Below are 13224 nucleotides of genomic sequence, written 5' to 3'. Positions count from 1 at the left end.
ATAATATCTCAATTACTCTGATTTGATCATTACACATTGTATGCAGGTATCAAAATATCACATATCCCCCCAAAATATGTACAACTATTGTATATTAATAAAAATAAATAAATACAAACAAAAAGACCCAAATAGTAATTAATTATAGTGTAAATATTAGATTTGGGCCATTCTGGACAAGCACCTGTTCAACACCGTATCCTCATTTTCTGGCACCCAGTAGACACTGCGGAAGTATTTTTGATTGGTCCTGCAGAGGTTCTACCCCAGCCTCACCAGGTGCAGGTGGATTCCAGGTGCCAGTCTAGGAGAGGCTCTAAGTTCTAAAGAGTGTGTCGGTAGATGGTGCGCTTTGATCTTTTAGTTCATACGGCCCTGCCTTTGATTAACAGCACAGAATACTGGGCCCAGACTCTTGCGAGAAGATGCCTTTGAACTGTTTGCTGCTCACCTTTTAGTGAAAGCTCTTGACAGAAATATTAAAGAAAAAGTGTTTGAAGGACGTGTGGTCAATGCATTCCTGACGGTGACTCTTTCGTGGATTGAAAGCTCTGAAGTCCCACACTGGAAAAACACTTAGAGAGACCTACACAGATAATGGTGTGTATAACTTCAGAGGCCTGTGCTCTCTCTTGAAGTGCATATATTGACGTCCTAGAGGGTTCTGTCCATGATGAAAAATAGGCTTCAGTTTTTGCCATCTCTAATCAATTGGTAGTGAAGACCAAGAGCACTGTTTTGAAATGGATCTGAGCCCAGTTTGGTCTAAGCAGAAAAGAGTTCTATGATGGATCCACACACCCTAAGTTGGGGTGAGGAAGCTGTTGGGCCATGGGCTATAATTTTGGTATCCTTACTCTGGAAATTAAGGTAGACTACTAGCAAGCTGTGTATGTTGACCACACACTTTCTAATTTATCCAGAACATGGCTTCCATTGAGTTGGACTTGGTCATTATATCCTCAGTTTGCTTTTAGGGAAAATTTTAAAAAGTTTCCCATGACACCTGCCTTCACTTTTTTGTCAGAATGTCATCGAAAAACACTGGCCATGACACATCAGAAAAAATGTCCTTGTCAGACCTAAGTGTCAGGAAAATCTTTGCTTTGCTGAAGAATTTTATTCTTTCAGGACAAAATATGAGTGACATAATATACAGTATTCCTCTTTGCTTCTGCTTTTAGGAATATCAGCTTAATGTCAATAATTGCATAGCATACTATAACAAAAATCATATAATGATACTAATTTTTATTTATATCTCTATCCATCAATCTATCCCACTGTTGAGCTAACAATTCTTATAAGCCACTCCAAATTCTTTGTGGAACAAATCAAGATATATAAAGGTAAACAAATAATATTGTATAGATGTTAATATTTTAATTCTCCCATGAAAAACAAAAGTTCTCCTTCCTTTGGCTTCAGAAAATTCATTAATTTTCCAACTTTAAGACTGAAGAGTAATGAACACATGCTATCAGCAGATTTAAGTATCTGACTAACTACAGTTCAAGCCTTCCCTTTCATATTCCTCTCCAGTATGACTGAATAACTTCTTTTCCCTAGAGACAGATATTTAGCCTTAAATTTTATATAGGAGAAAGAACAAAAAATTTTAAAATATAAAAGCAATATAAATCTACAGTGGTCGTCAGAATTGCTCATTTTTAATATAAATAAATTACTAGTTCAAATAACTTCTCCAAAACAAATTTCCCAGACCACCAAGGCAGCCGCTGGTGAGCGGTCTCACCTGTTGTCATCAGTCTTTTCTCATCACACTTCCCTATTTAAGTGTGGAATTGTTCCCAGTTCAAAGATATACGGGACAGAAGTGGCTGGATGGGTAGGATGCACAGAAAACCTTGTGTACATTCTCTGGGAGAAGCTTCTGTAGAAGAATTTGAGCCACAACAGATTACCTCTGGGGAGGTTTGTGGCTATCATCACGAAGGAAGGCTTAACCGTTACACAAATCTTTGCAATACTTTTCTTCTGAATTTCTTAGGCCCAGGAGGCTCTATTGCTCAAGTTCATTTTAAAGCACACTGGTTTCAAGACCTGCATAAGTGTTCACTGAATTAAAAAAATTCTTTCTCAAGCCCTAGGTATGCTGACAAGTTTGGTAGACCAGAAGTGTGATACTTCTACCTGCGAGGCTCCAGTGGAGTCAGCACCGCAAGGGAGAAGGCAGGGGCCCTGAGCTCAGTTCAGGGTCAGTGCCTTACTTCCTGTGTGAACTCTGCAAAGTTATTTGGTCAACCTCTCAGTCTCAGTTTTCTCATACATAAAGTAGCGATAAAAGTCATATCCAACTTGCAGACTGACTGTGCAGATTAAATGCATGTCATGTAAAGCACGTGGAGTATACTACATGCTCAATAAATACTAGTTCCCTCCTTTCACCTTTCAGCCCCTCATCTCCCCAGAAATATTTTCAGATGAATAAGAGGTGAGAATTTTCAGTCTTATTTACACCAAAGATCATGTTTGGGTAGTTAAAATAAAAGTGACCATATAATCTAAGGAAATAAGTGAGTTATGTGTTCTGAGAACAGGACAGAATAATTAAAAGCAGGCCTGTGCAGAAAACCTGGAAATATGTTGCACATCATCTCTGCATCCTTCCCTCACTCCTCCTTCTCTCTCCCTCAGGGTAGTAGAGCAAAGAAAGTAGAACTCAGGGCAGGGCTTGTGTCTGTTTTGTTCACTCGTGTACCCCAAGTGTGTAGAATCCTCATATAGATTTGCTCAATAAATATTTGATAAACTGAATTAAATACTCAGAAAGAAAGCAGAAATGTTTTGGGACTTCCTATCCTGTTTTCCCTGGAGTTCAGCAAAAATAAAATAATTATTTTTAACAAAAAAGTTAAAGAAAGTCTTTAATTTTCTACCACAGAAAAAGGTATTGGATTTTTATTCATTTTCCTCAAGCACATACCCAAAAAAATGCCCCCAAACAAATAAACATCAGTAAACAATTTCTGGAAACCGAATGTAGCAATAGGTTACAAATAAAGCAAAGAGTGCCCCTGCTGAAACTGCTGTTTATCTTGCAAGGGCCCTCCAGGGTGGAGCTCTCTCACCCTCTCCTGGCCCAGCCTTAAACTTCACTATAAGTAAGCAGAACACAGCTGAGACAAGAGGAAGTAGTTCATTTGCATAATACAAACAAAGACTCCCAGGTGAATGGCTTGCCAGTTATCAATGTTTGCTTTGCCGATTAGTGAAACAATTTACCAGTAAGTCTACCTAAAGCCTAAAGTGCTATACTTTTTTTTTTTTCCAGAAAGTTGGTCAATGGAGAAGGCATCAATTGGCAACATTCGGTTGGACCAGTTAATGATTCAGTTTGCTTTTCAAAAGATACTAGCAAAGAGCATTAATCTTACCACTCTCTTTAAGTATAATCTGGACGTAGAAAATCACTCACATGCCTTAAGTTAGGTTGGTAACCAAAATATCCATTGTTTCTCTGGATATTAACAGGGACTGTGAAGATTGGTTATGACAAGTGATGCTGTGGTTTACTCTGACTTAGGTTTGCTTCCATGGAGGTTTGATTGTGAGATGGAGATCTGTGGGGAGTTCCACTGGGGTGTGCTCTGGGCAAAACCACTATGACAGCAGTGAAGGAAGAAGGATCAGGTGGGAGGGGCATGCTGGAGTCCTGAGCTGGGATGCCCTTCAGAACTGGCCCAAACTGAAGCAGTGGGGATGAGTCTTTGTATCCCCTGCAGTGGCCAGACATTGGATGTGGGCTGCCAAGGGAGGAAGCATGACCTCGTGTGAGGCAGCTCCCTTTGGCCAAAGGCAATTTTCCAGAAGGGATACAGCTGAGAGCCGTCAGGTGCCATCAATTCTAGCAGCTGGCAGAACGAGTACCTTGGCTCTGAAGGAGTATCTGGGTCGCCAACTACAGCATCCACTAAAACCGGCAAGTTTAAATAACAAAATATTTAGGAATGAGTACTTCCCATGTAACCTGCATATAAAGGACATTTAACAAATATTTGTCGAATGAATAAATGAGTGGTTATTAGGATGGAAGAATGATAAGTAGTGGATTTAAACTCCATCAGAAGGGATTTAAATAAGGCTGAAGACAAATACAGAATTACAATAATAAACCACTCAGAGCAGAAGAACTTTCAGCCTAGATATCTGTATTATGACTTTGTCATTAGATTTAATTATTCGAATTCTGAATTTAAGCTTTACAGCAAAAGTAGAGGGGAAAGATGGAAAAGGTACTCCGATTTGGGGGGTCAAGGTTCAATAAGTGAGGGTTCCCCACTCACTTGGAAAGGGCTATCATTCTACTACATAAGAATTTGACAGAAAAACTCAAGGCTTTAAAAAGGAAATAATTAGTCTGTGTGAAGCAGCTGAAAGAAGTGAAAAACATCACTGACTGAATTTTTCCAAAATTAATGACTCTTCCTGCTTGGAGCTCTTTCAACTACAGTAATCACCATCTAAAATTCTTGCGAAGGTCATTTCTGAGCAGTCTATTCTGCTCCATCTAATGATCCAGTTCCTCTTCCTCTGAGTGTCTGGGCATGCTCATCTTTCAGCCAGCTATCTAATCACAAAGACATTTTCCCGACATTATGCATTAGAAGATGCCGCTTACTTTACAAAGTTATATAAATTAGAATCTATTTTATCCAGGGGCTTATATGGTTAATTTCAAAGATGCTTTATCTTCTTTTCTCAGTGGTCTTCATACCAAAATAGATTCTAACACTTAACCTATAAACACTTCTGTCGCTTAAGATTTATCTGATTAAAAGCTTATAAATACATATTTTCATATATTTACAAGATATAATTTTTTATGCAAAAGAGTCTTCTTAAAATGAAAAGTCCTTTTAGTTTTCATTATGCAAATGTGTATTTTCCAGACTTGCCTTTATAACTCTTCAATATCTTTGGGGAAGAATATTCTGTCCATATAAGGCAAATATAACTTATTGGCACCTCACGAATTTGTTTCTGTAGCTTAGGATAGTCAGGTTGTTTGGGGGAATTTTTTGTTCTAATGATTAAAATATTTTGTTCTAATTATTAGAATATATCATTTAACTAGATTATTAAGTAGATACTTCTGTGGTGCAGGATCAATCTTTAACCAGAGTCCCTGGCTATGCCTGTCCAGAGAATCTAGGAAAGGAGACACATAGGTGCGTGCGCACACACACACACCCTTCCCTCCCCAAACCTGAAATTTCACCAAGAGCAAATTCTATGACCTATAAAGGGCATATAACTTTATATATTTCAGGGAGACATAATACATCCATCAATACATGTAAGATTTACATTGGTTTGATCTGGAAGGGTGGGACAACTCACCTTTTATGTAGATTTAAACATATTCTGATTGGCAATTGGTTGAAAGAGTTATTATCTATAGAAAGGAATGTCTCGGTTATGATAGGGGTTGTGGAGACCTAGGTTTTGTCATGCAGATGAAGCCTCCAAGTAGCAGGCTTCAGAGAGAATAGACTGTAAATGTTTCTCACCAGACTTAAGGTCTGTGTTGATGTTAATGCTGGAGGGGTATTGTGAGGTATGTCCAACCCCCCACTTCCCGTCATGGTCTGAACCAGTCTTTCAGGTTAAATTTTAGAGTGCCTGGCTGAGGAGGAAGTCCATTCAGATGGTTGTGGGGGGGTCTTTGATTTTTATTTTTGGTTTATTGTCCCAAGGTTTAGCTATATGAATAATAATTCTATGCTTTTAAAATGTTAATTCATTCATTCTACAGACTTCTTGAGTAACCGTTATGTGCCAGGTCCTGGGCTGGGGAGGAGGACCTCATATAAATTAGGACTTGATGTAGTTTGGATATATGTCACCACTAAGTCTCATGTTGAAATATAATCCTTGGTGTTGGAGGTGGAGCCTGTGAAACGCCTTTGCAAAAATTATAACTGAGGAAATTATGACAGTGAAAGAGACCTGACCTAACCAACTCCATCTTGCTTCTAACCTCTCAGCTGTCCTTGTTTATTCCTGGGTGTAGGCCAAACTAACCTTGGGAAGGAATTTAGTTCATAGTTTAACTTTGAAACAAAGATGATAATAAATCCCCTTCTTAGCTGGGGACCAGTCGGCCTTTGTAGGACTAACAAATCAGTTACAAGATTAGAAATTACAGTTAGGAGCCAAACAGCCTCTGGTTGCAAGAGTCTGAACCTCCCCAAATTGCTCCTGGGAATAACATTACTGTTGTAAAACCTAAGATCAGTGCTTGAGATATTTTGCAGACCCTGTGTTCTGTTCTGATGGACCAGCTGATGCCACCCAGACTGGTAATCTGGCTCAACCAGCTCTGCAATCCCACTCATGAACAGTAGACAGCAAGAAAAACTCACTTCAACGCCTTATGATTTCATCTCCAGCCCAAGCAATCAGCACTCCCCACTTCCTGAGCCCCTACTTGCCAAATTATCCTTAAAAACTCTGATCCCCAAGTTTTGGGAGAGACCAATTTGAGTAATAATAAAACTCTAGTCTCCTGTACAGGCGGCTCTGCGTGAATTACTTTCTTTATTGCAATTCCCCTGTCTTGATAAATCAGCTCTGTCTAGGCAGTGGGCAAGGAGAATCCATTGAGCAGTAACACCTGGTGGGAGGTACTTGGGTCACCAGGGCAAATCCTTCATAACCTGGGGCTGTCCTCAACACAGTGAGTGATTTTTTGTGAGATCTGGTTGGTTAAAAGTGTGTGGTATCTCCCATTGTCTCTCTTTCTCTCTTGCGCCTGCTTTTGCCATGTGACATGCCTGCTCTTGCTTCACCTTCTGCCATGAGTAAAAGCTCCCTGAGGTCTCCCCAGAAGCCAAGCAGATGCTGGTGCCGTGCTTGTACAGCCTCCAGAACCTCAAGAGAATTAAACTCATCTTCTTTGTAAAGTTGCCCAGTCTCAGGTATTTCTTTTCTTTTCTTTTTCTTTCTTTTTTTCTTTTTTCTTTTTTTTGACACCGAGTCTTGCTCTGTTGCCCAGGCTGGAGTGCAATGGTGCGATCTTGGTTCACTACAACCTCTGCCTCCTGGATTCAAGCAATTCTCCTGCCTCAGCCTCCCGAGTAGCTGGGATTACAGGTATGGGCCACCACGCCGGCTAATTTTCGTATTTTTAGTAGAGATAGGGATTCCTCATGTCGGCCAGGCTGGTCTCAAACTCCTGACCTAAGGTGATCTGCCTGTCTCAGCCTCCCAAAGTGCTGGGATTACAGGCGTGAGCCACTGTGCCCAGCCTCTCAGGTATTTCTTTATAGCAACTCAAGAACAGACTAACACAGAACTCGAATGAATGAGTTCTGTCCTCAACTGCAGTAACTGTAAGGAGGTATTATTACATTTTCTGTCCCCAAGTGAGAAAGACTAATCCTTTAAAACTACTGTAAGTTCACATTGTATGAGACTCAAGCTGAGCTTTCATGAAGGCTCTCAAATAGAGTTGGTGTTTTTATAGTATTGTTCACATGTTCTTAATTTTGTTTTTTCCTCAACTTTTAAATGTTCAGAAAATTTTTTTAAATATGGACTTCAGATAAGAAAATTTAAGATGATTGTGAACTGCATGACATTTTATCATCGTCAATCCACAGAATACTTCTATTTTGTTTCATTTACTTTGGTTTTACTTTGTTCTCTATTATCTTCTGTCTCTAATCTCACAGCCCCCTCCAACCATAGTCAGCTTTTATAATATATATATGAAATATATAATATTTATAATATATATGTTCATCCATTCTACCTTTTACACACACACACACACACACACACACAGAGAAAGAAGATGTGAAAAATTTTGGCATTCACTGTGCTTAATTTACATAGATGATACTGTGGCATAAGTATCTTTCTAACTTTTCTTATTCAACACTGTTTTTAAAGATCTACTTATGATGCTACACATAAGTCTAAGTGATTGCTTTTTACATTCCATCATATGCCATGCTATTCATACATTGGTAAGTCTACTAACAGTAATAGCTCTACCATGAACATGAACACACCTTATCCTTGAGCACCTGAGTGATTCGTGGAGGGTATATTTAGCAGTAGAAGTGTTGGATTGTTGGGTGTATCCATACTAAATGTCAGCAAACTCGGTAAGATTATTTTCCCAAATAGCTCTATTAGATTATATTCTCACCAGCAAGGTATCAGGGATTCCATTTCTATATATCTTCACCAGCATTTGATGTTATGCAACTTTTTAGTTTTTGTCAATCTGATGATTATAGACTGACACTTTATTAATGATTTAATTAGTATCTTCCTAATTTTGAAAGAGTTTGGGTATCTTTTAATATTTACTACCCATTTAGGTTTCTCTTTCTGTGAATTGCCTATTCAGAGACATTGCTTATTTTTTTCTTTAAGTTTTCTTTCTTTTTCTCCTTTCTTTTCTTTTTAAAAATGTACCGTATGGAGAGTCTTTTTTAAAGGCTTTTAACACTAGGAAAACTTTGGGCTTTCCTAAAAGCTATACAACTGTCATGGGTAAACTTTTTTGCATTGACTTTGACTTTCAAGAAACTTACAGCCATATTTGACGTGTAATCACAGCTGTGTTTTCCCTTTCAGCAAGTGTATTCGCATTCTTGTACTTTCTTGGAACCTAATTTTTGCATTCAATGTTATTATTAACTTTATTTTTATGTCTCTTGTCATAACCTAACTCAAAAGATGTTTTGAAGGAGTCAGGCATAAGTGAATCAATAAGCTTATTTTTTTCAAAATGTTCCAGTTTAATTTAAATTGGTCTTCTTGCTAGAACAAAATGTGTTCCCACTCACCTTAAAGTGACAATAGGCTTCTGAATTCCATGGCTGTAGGTGTCATCTAGTTCAACAACATGCTTTTCAAATAGGAGATGGAAGACCACAGAAGTCACCTGAAGCTGTTTAGGAGACACAGGCTGTAGCAAAACTGGAATGGCCTAGCATTGAATCTGGTTTTTCTTTTCTTTTTATTTATTAACGTAATTTAAAAAATTTTTGGTTTCTATTTTGCTTAGTAGAAAAGGGTTATATATGGATCACATGTCTGTGTGGGTATCTCTGTGTGAAAGTGTCTGTTTTTTGTAAAGCTTATGTATTTTTCTTCCCCTCTCTCATTGGCATTTATCTCGATGTAATTGACTTGAAGTTTCTGGTTTTGGTAAATTTCCTATTATTTCTAAAGCTCTGAAGAATTACTAAATCTAATTTAGAAGTGTAAAATTCCAACTCAAACTTTCGAAGTCAAATTAAAACTCCTCTCTTTGGTAATCTCTGAGATAGTATATACAAACATCATCCTACTTATTAATTGTTCAGCTCTTTTCTTAAATCATACATGAATGACTTGTCAAAGATAAAGTATTCGCATCAGAAAGATTCTCAATATCAGGACTTGAAGGTCATGTTGCACTTCAGTCTGGAGCTTCTGAGAATGGACCCTTGATCTCTCAGCCTTGTAGGATCCATACTTTCCTGGTGAGGCCTAAACAGGCAGGGAGCACCACAGCTGGGAAGAACCCCATGTTCCTGACCTGGATCAAGGGAGTGCTACCCCCACAATCGTGATACTAATGCTTTTTCATGGAAACTGGCTTCCAAGTTCAACAAGACAGGCAAAGGGGACGTGGCAAATCCCCCTCTTAACACTTATGCTCGGAGTGACATGTCTGTTCATGCTCACAAGCTGGTGTTAAAGCAACTCACATGGCCATATCTGTCTAGAAGGGGTCAGGGGAGTGCAATTCTTTTATGTACCCAGAAAGGGGGAGAAATATTTGGTAAAGACTACTAATGACTACCACTGTCTGCAACCTTCACTTTTTCTGACTATGATGATAATGACACCCTTTGCCTTTACAGAGTATAGCTGTGCCAAATCAAAGGGCACACTGGCCAGATTCAGAGATGGGAGTGACTTCTAAGGAGCATGGACTATACCTGGGAAGGTGATGGGCTTGCTGGGGAGCTGTGGTGTTTGAGAGCCAGATGGTTGACTCATGAAACAGTAATCCAGGAGTGAAACAGAAACCAAGTTCTTAGGCAGGCAGTGCTACCAAGTCATCAATATGAAGGGACCAGGCAGAGAGCAGGAGACTCGGATACTGGGGAAATCAGACAAAACAAGAACCCACCTACCTGCCCTCTGTCCTCCTGCCTCCCACAAGTACTTCTTGTGCACTTATAAAGTGGCAAGCACTATTTTAGGTTCTAGGGATTTAGCAGTGAAAACACAAGTGGAGGAAGTAAAACAAAAAGAGTGTCTGAGGCCTTGAGTGTGCACAGGGGGAGAGACCCTGTCCAAGGTCATGTGTGTGCAGTCTACACTGAGTATTTCATACCCATGGCTCATTTGAAACATGCAAGAACTCAAAGAGGTGAGTACTGCTATTACAGGTTGAGTATCCCAAATCCAAAAACCTGAAATCCAAAATACTCCAATGAGCATTTTTTTTGAGTGTCACATCAGTACTCAAAAATTTTCAGATTTTGGATTTTCAGATTTGGGATGCTGATCTGGTAAGTGGAATGCAAATACTCCAAAATCCAAAAAAATCTGAAATCTGAAGCACTTATAGTCCCAAGCATCTCAGATAAGCGACACTCAACCTGTACAACCATTTTTCCAATGAGGCAACGGTTCTTCAGGGTGGTAAAGCAATTGGCCCATGGTCATGCAATTGATCCAAGTCCTGGTTTTCTGACTCTAAAGGCCCTTTTCATTTTATTTTTGGACAATAACATTGTCATTTTTAACAGAACAAACATAAGTTTCCAGAGTTCAGATCTCTGCCTTCTAAGGTTACTGTTTTCCATCTGAGTTCTATTTTCTGCTGGTAATTACAAAGTTTTGAAAATAATTCAAGCCATATATATACAATTTATAAATATCATATATACATATATATAAAATTGTTTTACATGACTGCTAAGGGATTCTTCAAACTGACATTTTTAAAAGCCAAGTGAATATATTGAAGGTATTTTTAAAAAACAGCTACTTTGATTTGAAACAATCTCGTTATGATAAAAGTAGTCTCATCTCTAAAATAGCCAAATATAGACAGCCATAAGATAATTAAATCAGAATCTGTTTTCTCTTTGCAGGAAGTGAATCTAAGTGTCAAGACAGTCCCCACTCTTTGCAGGCTTATAGTATTAACAGCATCACATCACCAAATGTTGTCAGGTTCTTTTGGCAGCGATAATGCTTTCATTTATAAAAGGTGACTACGGTTCTTAAGTTGGTTCCTCTTGACCTCTGTCATCTACACACACAAACATGCACAGTCACTAGTTAGGTTAAGTTGAATTTAGTTTAAGAAGTGCTAGAAAAAGGCTTCTGAACTGTTGAAACCATGCTAGGGGTCAGTTGGTGGATTTTTCACTAAAAGGGTTATACAGATGTCTAGGTTTTTCAGTGTGAGATATCCATATTCTAAAATGCCATTCTGAGCAGGAAGCAAGAAAGGATTTACAAAGGCTACATTAAAAGTATAATGAAGCCAAATTCTTCTGCTCCAGTTTAGAAGGGGTTTTGCACTTTTCAGTGTGGAATACTTAAATTCAAAATTCACAGACCAAACAGGTACACAGGCCACGGGTACTTAGGGGTTGGATGTTACCAAAGGGTTAAAAAAAAGAAGAGTCTAGAGAATAGGAATTTTCTTTCTATAGCACCATCTATGAGATGGAGCTCTGAGTATAAGCAATCATTTCTGGTACTCCAGATTGGAAAAATCATCAGGAGATCACATCATAATCTGTTAAGTAGAAAACTATCCTTTAGTGGTGCCAAGTTTTCTATTTCTGATTCTTTGGTCACACAGGGACTTTCTGGGCTATGAAATAGTCTATTCAGTGAAACTAGTTATCATAAAAGACATGCAAAAACCTTTTCACAGTCTTTTTCCTGGAATATCTAACAAAATCAATTGTAAATTGGCATGCGACTTTCTGATTTAGCCTGAGAGTATTGTTTGTTTCCGAGGTTTAGGCACTAGCTGCTGTTACTAAGATAGGAACTGTACAGGTGGTGGCTCAGCCCCAAGTGAGGCTCGGCCTGAATAACCTCACTATGCAGAAGTCGAGAGCACCTGGGGAGAAGAGACAGGCTCCTTGCATCCTGGATTCCCCTGACTCTACTGCAGCCACAGTGCTGTTCTTGAGTTTTATGTCAGGTGAATATTAACAACAGCAGTAGGATAGGTTACTAGATAGTCAGCATGCTTTTTAGGAAAAAGCACAAATTTTGGGGTTTTTTGATATATCCTAACATATGATTTGTGTGATGTCTCTGAGGCTCGCTTCCTCATTTAAAAATAGAAATAATGTGGTCTGGCACGGTGGCTCATGCCTATAATCCAGCACTTCGGGAGGCTGAAGTGGGAGGATCACTGGAGGCCAGGAGTTCAAGACTAGCCTGGCCAACATGGCAAAACCCCATCTCTATTAAAAATACAAAAATTAGCTGGGCGTGGTGGTGCATGCTTGTAATCCCAGCTACTCGAGAGGCTGAGGCAGGAGGATTGTTTGAATCCGGGAGGAGGAGGTTGCAGTGATCCAAGATTGTGCCACTGCACTCCAGCCTGGGTGACAGAGCAAGACTCCGTCTCAAAAAAAAAAAAAAAAAAAAAAAAAAAAAAAAAAAAAAAAAGAATAATGGTATGCTCTAGTGAAATTAAATGAGATGGCACACTTACATAGTGAGCTCAGAATCTGGGGCATGGTAAGGATGCAAAAAATGTTAGTTCCCTCATACTCCTTCTCTTCTCTGTAGGAAGAAGTGATTTCCATCATTTATGTTAATACAGATTCCTTGTTATATAAAATTGTAATTTATTTGAGATCAACTTAGAACTTTGTTGTTGCAAAAACAGTGAGATAGCAAAATGCAACACAAAAAACACCTCAGATTATGGTGACTCAGATAATTTGCTTTCCAGCTCAGCAGTGTTAGGGAGAGCTTGAGTAATGAGTGACCTTGAATTTGATTTACTTCAATTAAGCTGCTCCTTAAAACCATTCTTTGTGGTGCCTTCAAGATGGTTTTGCTTAAGTAGCATGTCTTTCTCAAATGGCCCTTGATAAGGAATCAGTTGCGCTGTCACCTACCTCAACAGAAAAGAAAAAACATTTCAATCTGGAGAAAGATAAAGTGTGTTTCTTTGCTAGAAATGGCTGTAAAGTGCTA

The 13224-nt window shown here is 38.8% G+C and overlaps 1 protein-coding gene across 6 annotated transcripts in view; it reads right to left on the bottom strand.

The window, feature by feature from the left end:
* The window catches only part of DLGAP1 (DLG associated protein 1), a 977987-nt gene that overhangs the window by 525067 nt on the left and 439696 nt on the right, over positions 1-13224 (bottom strand). The gene's annotated exons all lie outside the window — the stretch shown is intronic.

The sequence above is a fragment of the Pongo pygmaeus genome, chromosome 17 (assembly GCF_028885625.2).
Source record: "Pongo pygmaeus isolate AG05252 chromosome 17, NHGRI_mPonPyg2-v2.0_pri, whole genome shotgun sequence".
Classification (NCBI taxonomy): Eukaryota; Metazoa; Chordata; class Mammalia; order Primates; family Hominidae; genus Pongo; species Pongo pygmaeus.
The sequence above is the reverse complement of the archived record's forward strand: the minus strand, read 5'-3'. Positions and strand labels throughout refer to the sequence as shown.